The sequence below is a fragment of the Acomys minous genome, assembly GCF_964271855.1.
Source record: "Acomys minous genome assembly, chromosome: 6".
NCBI classification, from domain to species: Eukaryota; Metazoa; Chordata; class Mammalia; order Rodentia; family Muridae; genus Acomys; species Acomys minous.
The window spans coordinates 83,771,701-83,784,633 of record NC_140487.1 but is presented as its reverse complement, the minus strand read 5'-3'; the positions used below and the strand labels follow the sequence as shown (position 1 = coordinate 83,784,633).

The 12,933-nt window shown below is 47.4% G+C and overlaps 1 protein-coding gene across 5 annotated transcripts in view; it reads right to left on the bottom strand.

The window, feature by feature from the left end:
- The window catches only part of DAB1 (DAB adaptor protein 1), a 380,571-nt gene extending 368,970 nt beyond the window's left edge, over positions 1-11,601 (bottom strand). For 3 of the 5 annotated variants that reach the window (XM_084785547.1, XM_084785549.1, XM_084785550.1), the window contains exon 1: positions 11,434-11,601. The gene's annotated coding sequence lies outside the window, so the exon portion shown is untranslated. The remainder of the gene's footprint in view (positions 1-11,433) is intronic. The other 2 variants (XM_084785548.1, XM_084785551.1) reach the window with 1 other exon arrangement.
- Between the last annotated feature and the right edge of the window lie 1,332 nt (positions 11,602-12,933).

Below are 12,933 nucleotides of genomic sequence, written 5' to 3'. Positions count from 1 at the left end.
TCGGTGCCCTTAACCTCTGATCCATCTTTCCAGCCCTATTTGAAAATCTTAAATCAATAGGCAGAGGGAGCAAGAGCCCTGGTCTGGGTGCAAGGAGACATGGGCCTCTATTCCAGTTCAATCCCATGATCTGTTTTCAACTCCCTAGACCGGAAGTTCTTCACTTCAAAGTGGGACTGATTGAAATTCAGTCACATGAGAAGCTGAAACTGGGGTGGGGGTGGGGTGCCAGAACTTACCCCTCAAGGAGGCGGGAAATCACCACTGCCTGCCTAAAATACAGCCCAGCAGCCCAGCCAGAGCCTGGCTCTCCAGCACCAGCTCCAGACATTCCTGGCAGCCCGAGCATCCGCACGGCTTAGATAGAAAGTGCTCCCCAAATGCTGCTATGTCCAGGGCAGCAATGTGCGGGAGCACTGAGAGATGAGTGTGTTAACCTAGCCAATGGCGACTGAGGAATTCATACTTGAGTGGCCTACTGGGAAGGGAGCCGCACTGGGAGTGTAAAGATTAACCTTCACCACCAACTTGACTGGACGGAGAATCACAGAGAGGATGGGGCTCTGGGGGTGTCATGAAGGTGCGCCTAGCGAGGCTTAACTGAGGAGGGAAGCCAACCCAGATAGAAGGCAGCACTGTGTCATGGGCTGGGGTCTAGGCTGAATAGCAGGGGGAGAGGGAGTCAAGTGAGCCCCAGAATTCACCTCTCCCTGACTCCCGAGCAGGGATGCAATATGGCCTCACACTCCAACAGCATGACTTCCCCACCATCATGGAATGTGCCCTCTAACTATGAGCCGACACAACCCCTTCCTTCTCTGCACTGCTTTTTGTCACAGCAACAGGTAGAGCGACACAGGAAATTTGCCTTTGAAGGCTATACGCCATTTCCAGCTTTTGTCTCCTGTTCTTCCTCTTGCTGGCTGCTGGAAGGTGAGCAGCTTTATTCCAGCATGTTCTTCCTGCGATGCCATCGTGACCATGGACTGGAAGCTCTGAGACTATAAAGCCAAAAAAGACCCTTTTCTCCTTCAAGTTGACTTCTTTCGAATGTTCAAGTCAAAAGTTGACTTGTTTCAAATGTCAGAAGACTGACAAACACAACACGTAACCAGAAGGGAATCTGTCTTCCCTCACAATCTATGGGAAACCAGAGATGTTTTTCAAAACTTCAAGTGGTAAGTGACATGACTGGCTGCAATGCCAGTTTATAATCCTCTTACCCTGTCACCACCCAGAATTCCCATCAGGCTGCTGGGATAATGTTTTTAATGGCCCCAGTGCTGCAAGTGTGCACAGGAGAGCCACAGCCCTATCTTAAAGCTGTTCTGGAGATCAAAGGCAAATATTTAAAACACCTGGTACAGCGGAAAACCTGCACTAAACACTGGTAGTACCTATCCTCTCCTGATTCAGATAAAGTATTGTAAGATAAAAAGCTGATCCATAGCTAGAAACATGTAACTTTTAAAGAAAGTATTTACAATAGCAACCACACACACACACACACACACACACAAAATGAAGCACAGAAGAACAAATCTAACAGGACAAGGCATCCCTTCTAGAGAAAACTATCAACTGTCTGAAAGACACTAGGCAACTGAATAAATGGAGTCACTGCATTTACAGATCAAAAGATTCACTACCATGATGTTGTAACTCCTGGTCCATAAATTTAATGTTCTGTAAGTCAGTTCTCAAGAGTATTTTTCTGAAACCTTAAAAGATGATTATAATATATATGAAAGTGAGAAGCTCAGACCCTTCGAAAGAAGACAATGTGGGGAATTTGCCTTGCCAAACATGAAGGCTTACCATAGAGCTCTAATACTAAAGGTTGGTTTGAGAGAAAGGATGGAAAAGAATGTCTAGAAACTGGTTTTAAAAGTCACTCGTTATGGTGATTTTTTTTCCATATTAAACAAAAATTAGATTAAATTCCTGCTTCAAACCACATGCCCAACACTCCTCATGAGTAACAGAGACAACGCAAGTAAGCAAAATAATAAAGCTTTTAGAAGACAATGAAGAAGAATTATCTTTATGGCATCAGAGTTTGAAAAAAGTCTTTCTCAAACAAGATATAAAAAGTGCCAACCGTGAAAGATTGATAAATCCAGCTACAGTAAAATTAAGAGGTTAGAAAGCCGAAGATTGGCAAGAACCCAACTTCCTTGTGCTCTATAAATCTATTCAGCTTCCCAAAGGAGTAAATTACAGTAACCTTTTTGCATTCATTGGGATTACTCTCCAGCAGCAGAACCTGCATTCAGCATACGGTTGGCCCATCTTGGACTCTATCCACAACTGGATTACATGCACACATTTTCTGGTTTCAACCAGAGGACCTTTGAATAGTAATGGTTTGTGTTTCGATTTTCTCAAGGAGACATACAAGGCTGCTCAGAATAAGGTGACCCACAATTCAAGACAAGCACCTCTATGTCACTGTGATAGGGCAGGGTGGTAAGGAGGGCAACCAAGTTGACAGTGCCCCTCCCCCAACAGCCCAACTAGACCATACTGAAGCACGTGGTCAGCAGTCCTAAACTTTTTACTGTACTTCTTTACCGCATGATATGGGTTTGGGAGAGAAGTACAACAGTCATCTGCTGAAGGCTATTTCTCTGTGTTCTTGACCTCTTGTAGGATCAAGAATAAGAGCTGTCTGGCCAGTCAGCTCCAGCAAAAAGTGAATAGAGTGAGTGGGGCCACTCCCAAACCAACCCAGGAGAGAACCATACAGCGCCATCTCCCTCTGGACCCTACCCACTTTGTCTTCTTCACACTCATTCACTGTACAGAGTTTGTTCTTGTTCCGCTTTCTACTGGGCTCTAATGATCAACCTTCTGTGAAAAAAATCTTTACCACCAAAAGCAAAGATGGGAAACCCTAGAGATGGCCTATTTACACAATCAACTTTCAGGCCTAAAGAAGACACTAATCTGCTACCTCCCAGACAGGTATGCTTTGGTAGGAAAAAAAACCCCAGAGAACCTATAAAGGGGCTTCATTCTTCCCCCATGTCTTCTTCACCAGTATTTTGCTGTTCATGCTCCATGTTGATATGCATACAGTAGCATGACTATAAGCTAGGATAATTAGAAAATGTCACTTAGGATGCTGTTCATAAATCATATGAACTTATACAGGAGAATGCCCCTTCCATATGTCAAGACACATACTCCTGTTGTCACAGGAGTAGCTAACTGTAGCACTCTGCTACTGAAAGTTGTTTCTTGAGGCCTTCAAGGATAGACCCCTCATAAACCTCCCAAGTATTTAGTGTCAGGATGATGAGCAATTAATTAGCATGTTGGTTTATAAGTTGCCATTTCAACTGAAAAGATTGGTAATTTTCCATGAATAGAAGTGGATGGCCCCCACTCTATCCGCTTTTTACTGGAGCTGACTGGACAGGGAGTTCTTATTCTTGATCCTACAAGATGTCAATAACCGGAGAAACGCCTTTCAGCAGATGACGGTTGTCTTTCTCTCCCAAACCCATATCACAAAGTAAAGAAGTACAGTAAAAATTTGAGGACTGCTGACCATGAGTTTCAGTATCATATAATGGGTTATGGGTGGGTGGAGGGGCACAAATTACTCTTCTACCGCTGTCAACTTAATGAGTCACATGAGACTGAACATAGTCACTTCAATTCAGCAGAAAAGTATTGTGCATCAACCATGTTCCATACACTAGAGTTAAAAGTACAAACAGTGCTTTTTTTAACCAGACAACTAACAAATATCATTTATTCCAGGACAGTTATTGGACAAAAGGCACTTTTCTCTTCATTACCTAAGAACTATCTAGACACTGAATGAATTGGGATAGTTTAGGTTTGTCTTTCTGAAGAGCATATTAAAAATCACTTGGAATGGTGACAATATAATTTAGGATAGTCACTGAATCTAGCAGGAGGGGGCATGCTAAGATCAGAGAGAGTGGACAAGGGAGCTTCATTTGGGTTTGCATGGCTGTATCTTATTAGCGGAGAGGCAGCTACTCTAGTTTTAAGAAAACACACTGTTATTTAAACTTTTCATAGTTCTTAGGCTCTCCTATTGGTTTGAATGAGAAATGTCTCCCATAGGCTCAGAGGTTTCAAACTTGGTTGTCAGCTGGTAGCACTAGTTGGGAAGACTGTAAGGTCAAGTTCTGCTAGAGGAAAGTGGGTCACTCAGGACTGGGTCTCGAGACTCTACAACCTGGTCCCAGTTCCTGTCCAACTCTGCCTCACTGTGTACAGATGTGAGCAGTGAGTGAGTCTCCTACTCCTGGTTCCACACTTTTCCTGTCAGTAGCCACACCCTCTCCATCATGATTGACTGTGTCTCCTTGGAACTGTAAGCAAAGTCAACCCTTACTCCCTTAAGTTGCTTTTGTCCAGGTGTTTTAGCACAATGACAAGAAACCAATTGCATATTTGAGCCAACAGGCTCAAATCACACCTTTTACTCTCATGCTGAAAATCTTTTTAAAAAATCTCAATACTTCCCCACAAACATTTCCTCCTATCTACCTCATAAATGACTGGAAGGTACCTCTTGATACCAGAGAATTTTATGTTAGGGTTTGGATGTAACTATCCTCCAGAGACCCACACCTGAGAGGCTGGACAGGCAGCCTCTGATGATCATGGGTAGAACCAGGAGATGGAATCTATAGGAAAGAAGTTAGGTCTTTGGGTACATGCTGTTGAGGAACATACTGGGAACCCACCCTTTTTCTCTTCCTCTTGCCTCCCCACCCGCCATGAAGTGAACAGCTGTTCCATCCCATGGCCTTCACCATAATGTCCTGCCTGAAGGCTGCAAACTAAGAAAAGGACTGAAATCTGATAGCATGATCCAAAGTAAGCCTCCCTTCTTTTTAAGTAGGTTGTGTCTCAGGTGTTTTGTTGCAGCCTTAGAGCTTCCTAACAAATGAAAAGGCGAGCTAAGGAAATTCTCACTGAGTTACAGGATTTTCTACATGGCTGGAACCTCTGAGCCTCTCACTGTAACTTCCTATGGCCAGGGACTCTGCCTTCCAAACAGTACCGAGCATGGGCTTGTTTCCTTTCTGGGTACTCTCTTTCTTGATTTACCCAACAGGATCTTGGAGGTCATTAATGTTCCCTGGAACTCAGCTGGGAGAATGCTCCATGAAAAACACTTTCAACCCCATATTCTACTCTATGTCCACATCCACCTGTGCCCTTCACATTGGCATGCAGTTCACCCAGTCTGTGCCCATCTTCGCACCTTCATGCCGTCACCTTGAAGGCCTGAGAAGCTCCTAAAGGGGCAGCTGAAGTGGCAGCTTCCCCACTTTCACCCAGCTGCCCCCAGAAGCGTCAATGTTAAATAGATATGGTCTGGTCTGCCCCCCATCTCATGCTGTATTGGCCATGCATGCACGAGGCTGAACTCTTTGATGGCAGGCTGCATGCACCTTCACACTTTGCTACTTACTGCTCACAGTGTCTGGCCCAGAACCAAACATAGCTCCTGTTCAGGTCACATGAGCTGACAGACATAGGAGAGATAGTTATGCACAAGACCAGAATTTTCTCCCTTAATCGCCCTCACTCACCCACTTTCTGTTGCTGATACTACGACTACAGACTGGGTAAGTTTCAATGTGAAGAGGTTTGTTTTGGCTCACGGTTCTGAAAGTCCAGGGTCTTGGGATAGCATGTAGAGACTGATGCTCCCAGATTCCCAAGGTGGCTTGTGGCATTGCACAGGATGGGAGAGGTGCAAGTATTTGCCTCTTCCGGTGGCTCTTCCTCTTTAAAGGGGCCAGGATTGAATCAAGGGGTGTCTTCCAAAATGACATGGATTCTAATCACTTCCCACAGACACTACCTACATTTGTGTTTAAGATCCCAACCTCTGATATCTCACTGAGGCAGCCAAATTTCAATACTCGGAGCTTTGGGGGGAAACATTCGAAGCACAGCACTCCAGTGCAGATCAGCAACTTGTCAGTCTTTGTTTTCAGCTGTAACACTAACAAGATTAAAACGGAGACATAAAGACTTCCTGAGACAATGAAAAACAGTGAAACCAGGGGCAGCAGGGAGGCAGGGGAGGATAAAGGACTGAATGGATGGATGGTGAATCAACAGATTATGACCCAGGTGGGAAAGTAGGAGACTGACCACAGAGAGACCAAGAAACAGGGATGAAACCTGGAGCAGATGCAAGAACGCATGTGGCAAGTTTCCTGCAGATGGTCAGCACTGCTGGACCTGGGTGAGCTGTGCACCAACTGTAGCTGTCTAAAGAAACCCAGCCCTCATCCTTATCCCTAACCTAAGCGGCCCACCTTTGCACACACAACTTTCATCATTTTAGCTGTGAGCTGTTCTATTCAGCAGAATTTTATTTCTGTTTTCCTTGTGCTTGCTTTATGAGAATCCCCCACTGGCACTGTAGATTGGTTATATATGTCAGGTTCAAATAAAATAAAATAATAATAATAAAAGCAAGCTGGCAATTTCTTTCCAATAGAATATGCTGCATATTTCATGAAATAGAAGCCAAAGGAGTTTTATGACTCCTGAACCAAAACCTCCCCATATCTGAGGACTAAATGGAAGAACAATACAAAGGGAATGTCACAGAAAAAGAAACTGAGCGTTTGCTCTCCAACCTCAGGGAATGTTCAGGTGATTAGCTGGCATAATGGGTTTCTCTGTTTTGCTTTGTTGTTTACACGAGTTCGTATCCTGACGTGCATTTCATAGATGGAACACAGTGCTAGCGTTCATGGGTATGAATGTGTATTTCCTACTCACACTCCTTTCTCAGCACAGAACGTCTGGCTGGTTCCTGCTCTTAGCCTGACAGCAACTTCCCAGCCAAGTGTTATTTATATTTTCAAGCCACTTCTCCACCCTGGTACAGAAGGCAATCTGGCCTAGTAGAAGGAACACTGTATAAAGAGTATACTCTGTATACTCTGTGGCTCTGGGCCACAACAGTGTCTCTCACCTGCAAAATCATGCATCCTTTTGAGCCTGACTCTCCCCCTATCCCACCCCAATCTGTGAACTGGGCAAACTGACTTATCTACCTTGAGAATTCAATCCATCAAAGCCACGTTACTCTGCTCAGACTAGGTAAAGGGCAAGGGGTGTAACTGTTTCAGGATGATGTGCAGGTCCACAGTTGCTTTGCACACAGTGGAAATGCTTTAGGCCACACTTCCAGGAAAGCATCAAGAAACAAACTGTTCACTGGAAATCTTAAAATACACCCCTGGTTAACAAACCTGGCATAAAAAGAGAGAATGTGTTCAATGCCAAGGGGAAGGATTTTTATTTCATTTGAAGGACAATAGTAATAGTTTGTTGATGATAAACATTTCATGCCAGGCCCTGTCTTAAGCACCTTCTGCTGATCCTTCACAACAGTTGTGAAGTAGGTACTACTGTTTTAGCACAAACAAAACTAAAGCACAGAGATATGTTTGCAGAGTTGGGGAAGCTGGCGTCTATACACAGGTGCTGCAGCCCCTCCTGGAGAACCTGTACCACCTACGATCCCACCTCTTCATCAAAGCATTTCTTTACCACAGCAGTCACTGACAGCAGCAATGATGCCTACTAATTAACTGCCTAATCAATTACTTGCTGATTAATTATATAATTAATAAATATTGCCACAGAGTAGGGAGCTATGACCCAAAACCAAGCAGCACCTTCTAGAAGACCTACCAAAATCCCAAGTGTTCAAAGTGCAACCATCCATGATCTGCTGGTAAGAAAGCCACACCCACGTGACGTGCGTTGACTGCAGGCCAAGTGGGAAATAATCTGAAGCCTGCTTCCACAGGAGGTCTTATCATTTCTTCATACCCAGATTAGAGTTTACAGAGGACCTGAAGTCCCTCATTTCCCTTCCCCATCCAGAGCTGCACTACCCTGGTACTAGAGTGGGTAGGTGGGTTTAAATTCCCTCATCTCCTAGGTGGTCTCAGCTCAATGGCCAGATTTCCCTGTGCCCACTCCCTATAATAAGAATGAGACTTCAAGGATGCTTGGAAGATGAAGTAAAGTAATGTGTGTCAAGTGCTGAGAAGGGTGTGTGGCCTTTCAGACCCAGGAAGGCTATTCATTTCTGTTTCTGTGTTGTCTCTTTTGTTTTTGTTGTTATATTTGTTACTATGAGGAATGACTGATCAAACATCACAAAGAAAATACCTGGGCCCATCCACTCTGAGCCTTCCCATTACAAAAAGGCATCCCTATTCCTACCCAATTTCTATATTATTACTAAAATTTACCATTCTCTTAAAATCCTACTGTGTGCCAAAACACTCAAGGAGAGGATTTCCCTTTAAAACTGATCCAAGCGCCACAAAGTAGGGCCTAGTTTTGCAGATGGCAACATCCAAGTTGTATGTGATTTATTATTAATTGCTTAAGTAGTGTACCTCTTTTGTCACTGGTGACTAGTGAGCTGGGTAAGATTTAGTGAGTCCTAAATAACATCTAAAGTTTCTGACAACACCCTTTAACGCATGCTATCTGTTCCAGGGCCATCTAAAAGGCATCAACTGTGCTTCCCTTCTTTCTGTTTGACTTGAGTGAATTATCGAAATGAAATGCTGCCTCAAATAGATTCTTCATCTGCCAGCAGCGAGGCTCCCAGCCTCGAGAATCCACCAAATGCAATTTTTAGATGGGTACATGATCACATACCAAGCTAAGCACCCACCTGCTTAAGAAAAATGACTTTGGAGGGGTAAAGGGGGCTGATGCCTAGGCTTCCTCTGTGGCTCTGGGGAGGAGAAAATGAACAATAAGTGACAGAATCTCTCCCCTGCAGCCTCACACAATGGTGCTTCTTGCAAATGAGACATACTGTGAAACAGCCTGTGAGATGAGCCTCATCAACAATAAGTAATTTTTATTCAGATTTTATTGTTGAGTACAATGAACGTGATTAAATGTTTCAGATAAACCTCTTCAGACCGCAAGCAAAACCACCACCAAAAAATAATAAATAAATAAGAGAATCCTACTAAAACTCATGTTGTAAATCTGTTTTAGGAGATTTACTTGCCAAGTTCATGAGCAGAAACACCGTCCCCACTTGAGAGCCACCCGGTTCCCAGGAATACAGTAACAACACGTTTTCACTTTTAGGCCTCTTCACTCTTGCCAAATAGTTACAAAGCCCGTCCTCTCCTCTCACATCACTGCAGTTTGAACTTCCTAAACCTCTACGAGAGCCTGTGTATGGCAAAGAACAATAGCACTTCAAAAGCCATTTCTGAGAGTTCTTCAATACTCCATTTGAATGCTAGGGTTTCAATCAAGGGCAGCCGCAGACAATTTGATTGCTTTAGAAGTTGACTTTTCTACCGCTTTGATTAGGTCGCCCAGCTCAATGGGAAATCAAGAAAATCTTTGATCCCTTTCAGTCTCCAGAAGAGCCACCAAGCCTTGTCAGGATAGGGAGAGAAAGAGATGGGAAAGGGGGCGTTTGTACTTCACCTAACCTCATCCTACAGCACTGCTATCTTTTTGCCTGCGCAACTCAGGGTTCCATCCAGAATAGCTCATCTTTGAGATAATAAAAAAAACAATGGGTGCTAATTCAGGGGGTGGGGATGGTTTATCATTTTATGGATTTCCCGAAGACCTGTAATTGGCACATGAATGTACAAACGTGAACGGGATAATTAGGGGGTTCTGAACGTAAGCCACTTTTCATTTATATGCTTACTTGAAAACATGTTAAATGTTGGGAAGTGTCAGCGGAACCCCCAACAAGGCCTTTATTCAAAACCATCAACATTGTGAAAGTGTGTCTAATGGGCCAGCTCCACTCGAGGAGAGCAGGGAAGAAGCAGTGGCAAGGATGCTCTCTCTCTCTGCCAGAGGTTGGCAGTGAGAGGCATTGTAGCATCCTTCTGAAGTCCTTTCAGCCGGACCAGCTCTGGGCAGAGAATGATGCTCCGGCCTCCGCAATCTCTACACTCCCGGCTCTCTTTCTTCCTCACGAAGCTAAACACAGACGTGCGCCAACATACAAACGTACTCACAGGCACAGACCCAAGCGGGCACGAACCCTGCCTCAGAAACACATATCAGAGTTCGCACTTGCCCGCGCCGCGGCGCTCTCCACGTCTCTAGCTCCCGACGGTCGCCCAGAACCCCGGGCTCCCCGCCCCCATCCAATTCCTTCACTCCCCTAGCCCAGGCGGAAATACCCCGCAGACCCCCAACAATAAGGACTTGTGTGATGCAGATGGGGGTTGGGGCCGGTTTACAAGCAGTGAAACACTGTGGAGGGTTGGCTACCAGACCACGTAGCAGCCTAGTGGCACCAGTTTCCCAAGCAGCTTTCTCTACCCACCCTACCGGGTCCACTAGCACCACCCCCAAAAGAAAAGAAAGAAAGAAAACGAAAAAGCGCCTTTAAAAGTGTAGTAAAGACGCATCCTCCTACCAGGGGTCACAAGCATACTCTAAGGGTCGAAGACAGGGGAGGCAGTGACCAGCAGGGTGTGGAAATATACTTTGTAGACTCACCAAGAACCATCCCTGGCGCCGCAACACAACCACCCCCAAATCACGACTGCCAGACTACGGGTTCCTTTGGCGACTGACAGAGACAGGGTCACATGGCTCCTTTATGAGCCTAACCACGGGGAATCAAAGTTTCCCCAGCATGAAAATCCTGATGTTGCGTTCGAGACCGACCGTGAGGTACCAACTTGTGGGAGAAGAGGGCCAGCTACTAGGAGAGTGGGCGGGTGACCCAGGGCCGGTGGACTGACTGGTGGAGGGAGCGCCATAGGGAACCCGGGGCCGGAAGAAAGGTTTCTGTCTAGCGCCGGTGTCGGCGAAAAGGGTTGCCTTGATTGGGATGAGACTGGTTAATGGAGAGATCGAGGCAGAACCACAGCGCTGCCAGGATTTAAAGAAGTGAGAACTCGGTTTCCGTGGAGTGGAGAAGTCGTCCGACCCGCAGGCGCCACTCACGAGGCATGGAGGAGGCTTAGGGAGAACTCGGCAGGTCCTAGAGAGGCAGAAGGCAGCCTCCGGGTGGCTAGAGCTTGGGCCGAGGGAGGCCGGAGAATGCATGGGGTTCGCCGGACTTCCTGGGTAGGCAAGCCTGAAGAGAGGATCGCGCGTGTTCAGAAGTAGGGTGATGGAAGTGGGGACCGACCAGGAAGGAGACACAGGGTACCCTCTCCTGGCAAGCAAGTGGTGAGAGGATTGAAAACTGCGGCACTCTCCGGTGCACAGAACCTTTGGCCAAACTCCCGAGAGACGCGCGCCCCCGAAAGCCGTGCTCTGTACCCGGGCTCGCGGGCCCTTGCCGAGCCACCCGGGCTCGCCGAAGCCGGGTCCCCGCGGGCCACCTGCGCGCTCTCAACTCTGGGTCCGCCGCGTGCCCCCCGCCGCGCCTCTCACCTCGGCTCCATGGAGCATCCTTCTCGGCTGCTGCAGCCGCCTGGTACGCGGCTCTCCATGCCCCGCGGGCGGCCGCACTCAGACGCGCTCTCCAGCCCGGGGAAGCCCGGGTGAGCGCCGAGCTGAGTCCATCCTCCCCGGGAAGCTACGGGCACGCGTCAGAGGAGGGGGAGGAGACCAGCCCCTGTGCGGTGCGCAGACCCGCCTCTTCCCGCGGCCCCCGCCCCGCGCCAGCCCCGCCGCTCACCTGCCAGCTCTCTGGCACTGCGCGTTTCGAGCTTGTCCTTTCCGTCTCTCTCTCCCGCCGGGGCGCTCTCTTCGCCGCCCGAACGCTCTCCGACAGCTCAGTGGAGTCGCCGCGGCGCCAACCAAGAGGATGAGCCAACTAGCAGGCGAACGGGGGCGCCGCGGCGCGCGGTCGTGCTTCTCCAGTCCCTGCGCTCGCCCCTCATCCCGGGAATGGAGACGGAGCGGAGCCGAGAGCTTAGGGGTCCCCGCCCTGCGGTTCACCGCGGAAGGGGGCGCAAGGCTAGCCGGCCACGCTCTTCGGCCGACGCAGCACCCTCCCAGACTCCGCCGTTTCTCCAGCGTCTGCTTTTAGCCAAGCCTTTACGCACTTAAGTAGAGAGGGCGCAGAGCCAAGAGGAGGTAGCAAAATCTTCTTGCCCCGAGCCCCTTGGCAGAAGGGGGCGCTCTTTTCCAGCCGCCCAGGCCAGCTTCTGCCAGCCTTTTACTGGCATTTCCCAGGCAAAGTTGGCTTGCACCTGTCAGAATTTCATCAGTTCTAGATAGCCCCTGTGCCCCTGAGGGCACGCCGGCCCAGGTCAACTTGTTTTCCCTACTTAATTCTTAGAACGCAGGACAGTAGACCATCCTGTACATTAGAACCTGTTGTGCCAAAGAAGGCTCTTTAGGTCTCACCTTACACAGATCTTAGAAACACCTAGTGGCCAACAATAACTGGATTAGTCGGAAATTCTTCCACCTTGAGATTGGATTCAGCTTTGTCAACGCCAATGTGGCACACGTGTCTCCAGAGGCTAGAATTTCTGGTGGAAGAGGGTAGTGCGAAAATTACCTGCTGCCTGTCTCTGGGTGCCCAAGCGCAAAGAAAGAGAAGGCAACACTTGCTTTTAAAGTTTACTTTTCTTTAGAGGGGCCACACTCCTGCCCTCCAGCTGGGTGATAATAAAGCTAATGTGGTGGCTTGTTTGGTGGGAGGGGGGAATTATTTTTTTTTTCTGGTAGCTTCTGTTACTCACCCATGAAAATTTAATGATGCATTTAGGGTTATTACCTCTAGAGTCAATGGGCTAAAAATATTTAGCCTAATGCACTGCTTGTGGAGTCAATAGGTCCATGGCTGGTTCCTACAAAATCATCTGGAGACCCCCCCCCTCCCTCCACAAAATTCACGAGCCATTACACTTATCCCATAATAACAGCTCTGTACAAATGGAGGCCCTGTAAACTTGGCTGTCAGGCACCTCTGAAAAAGAT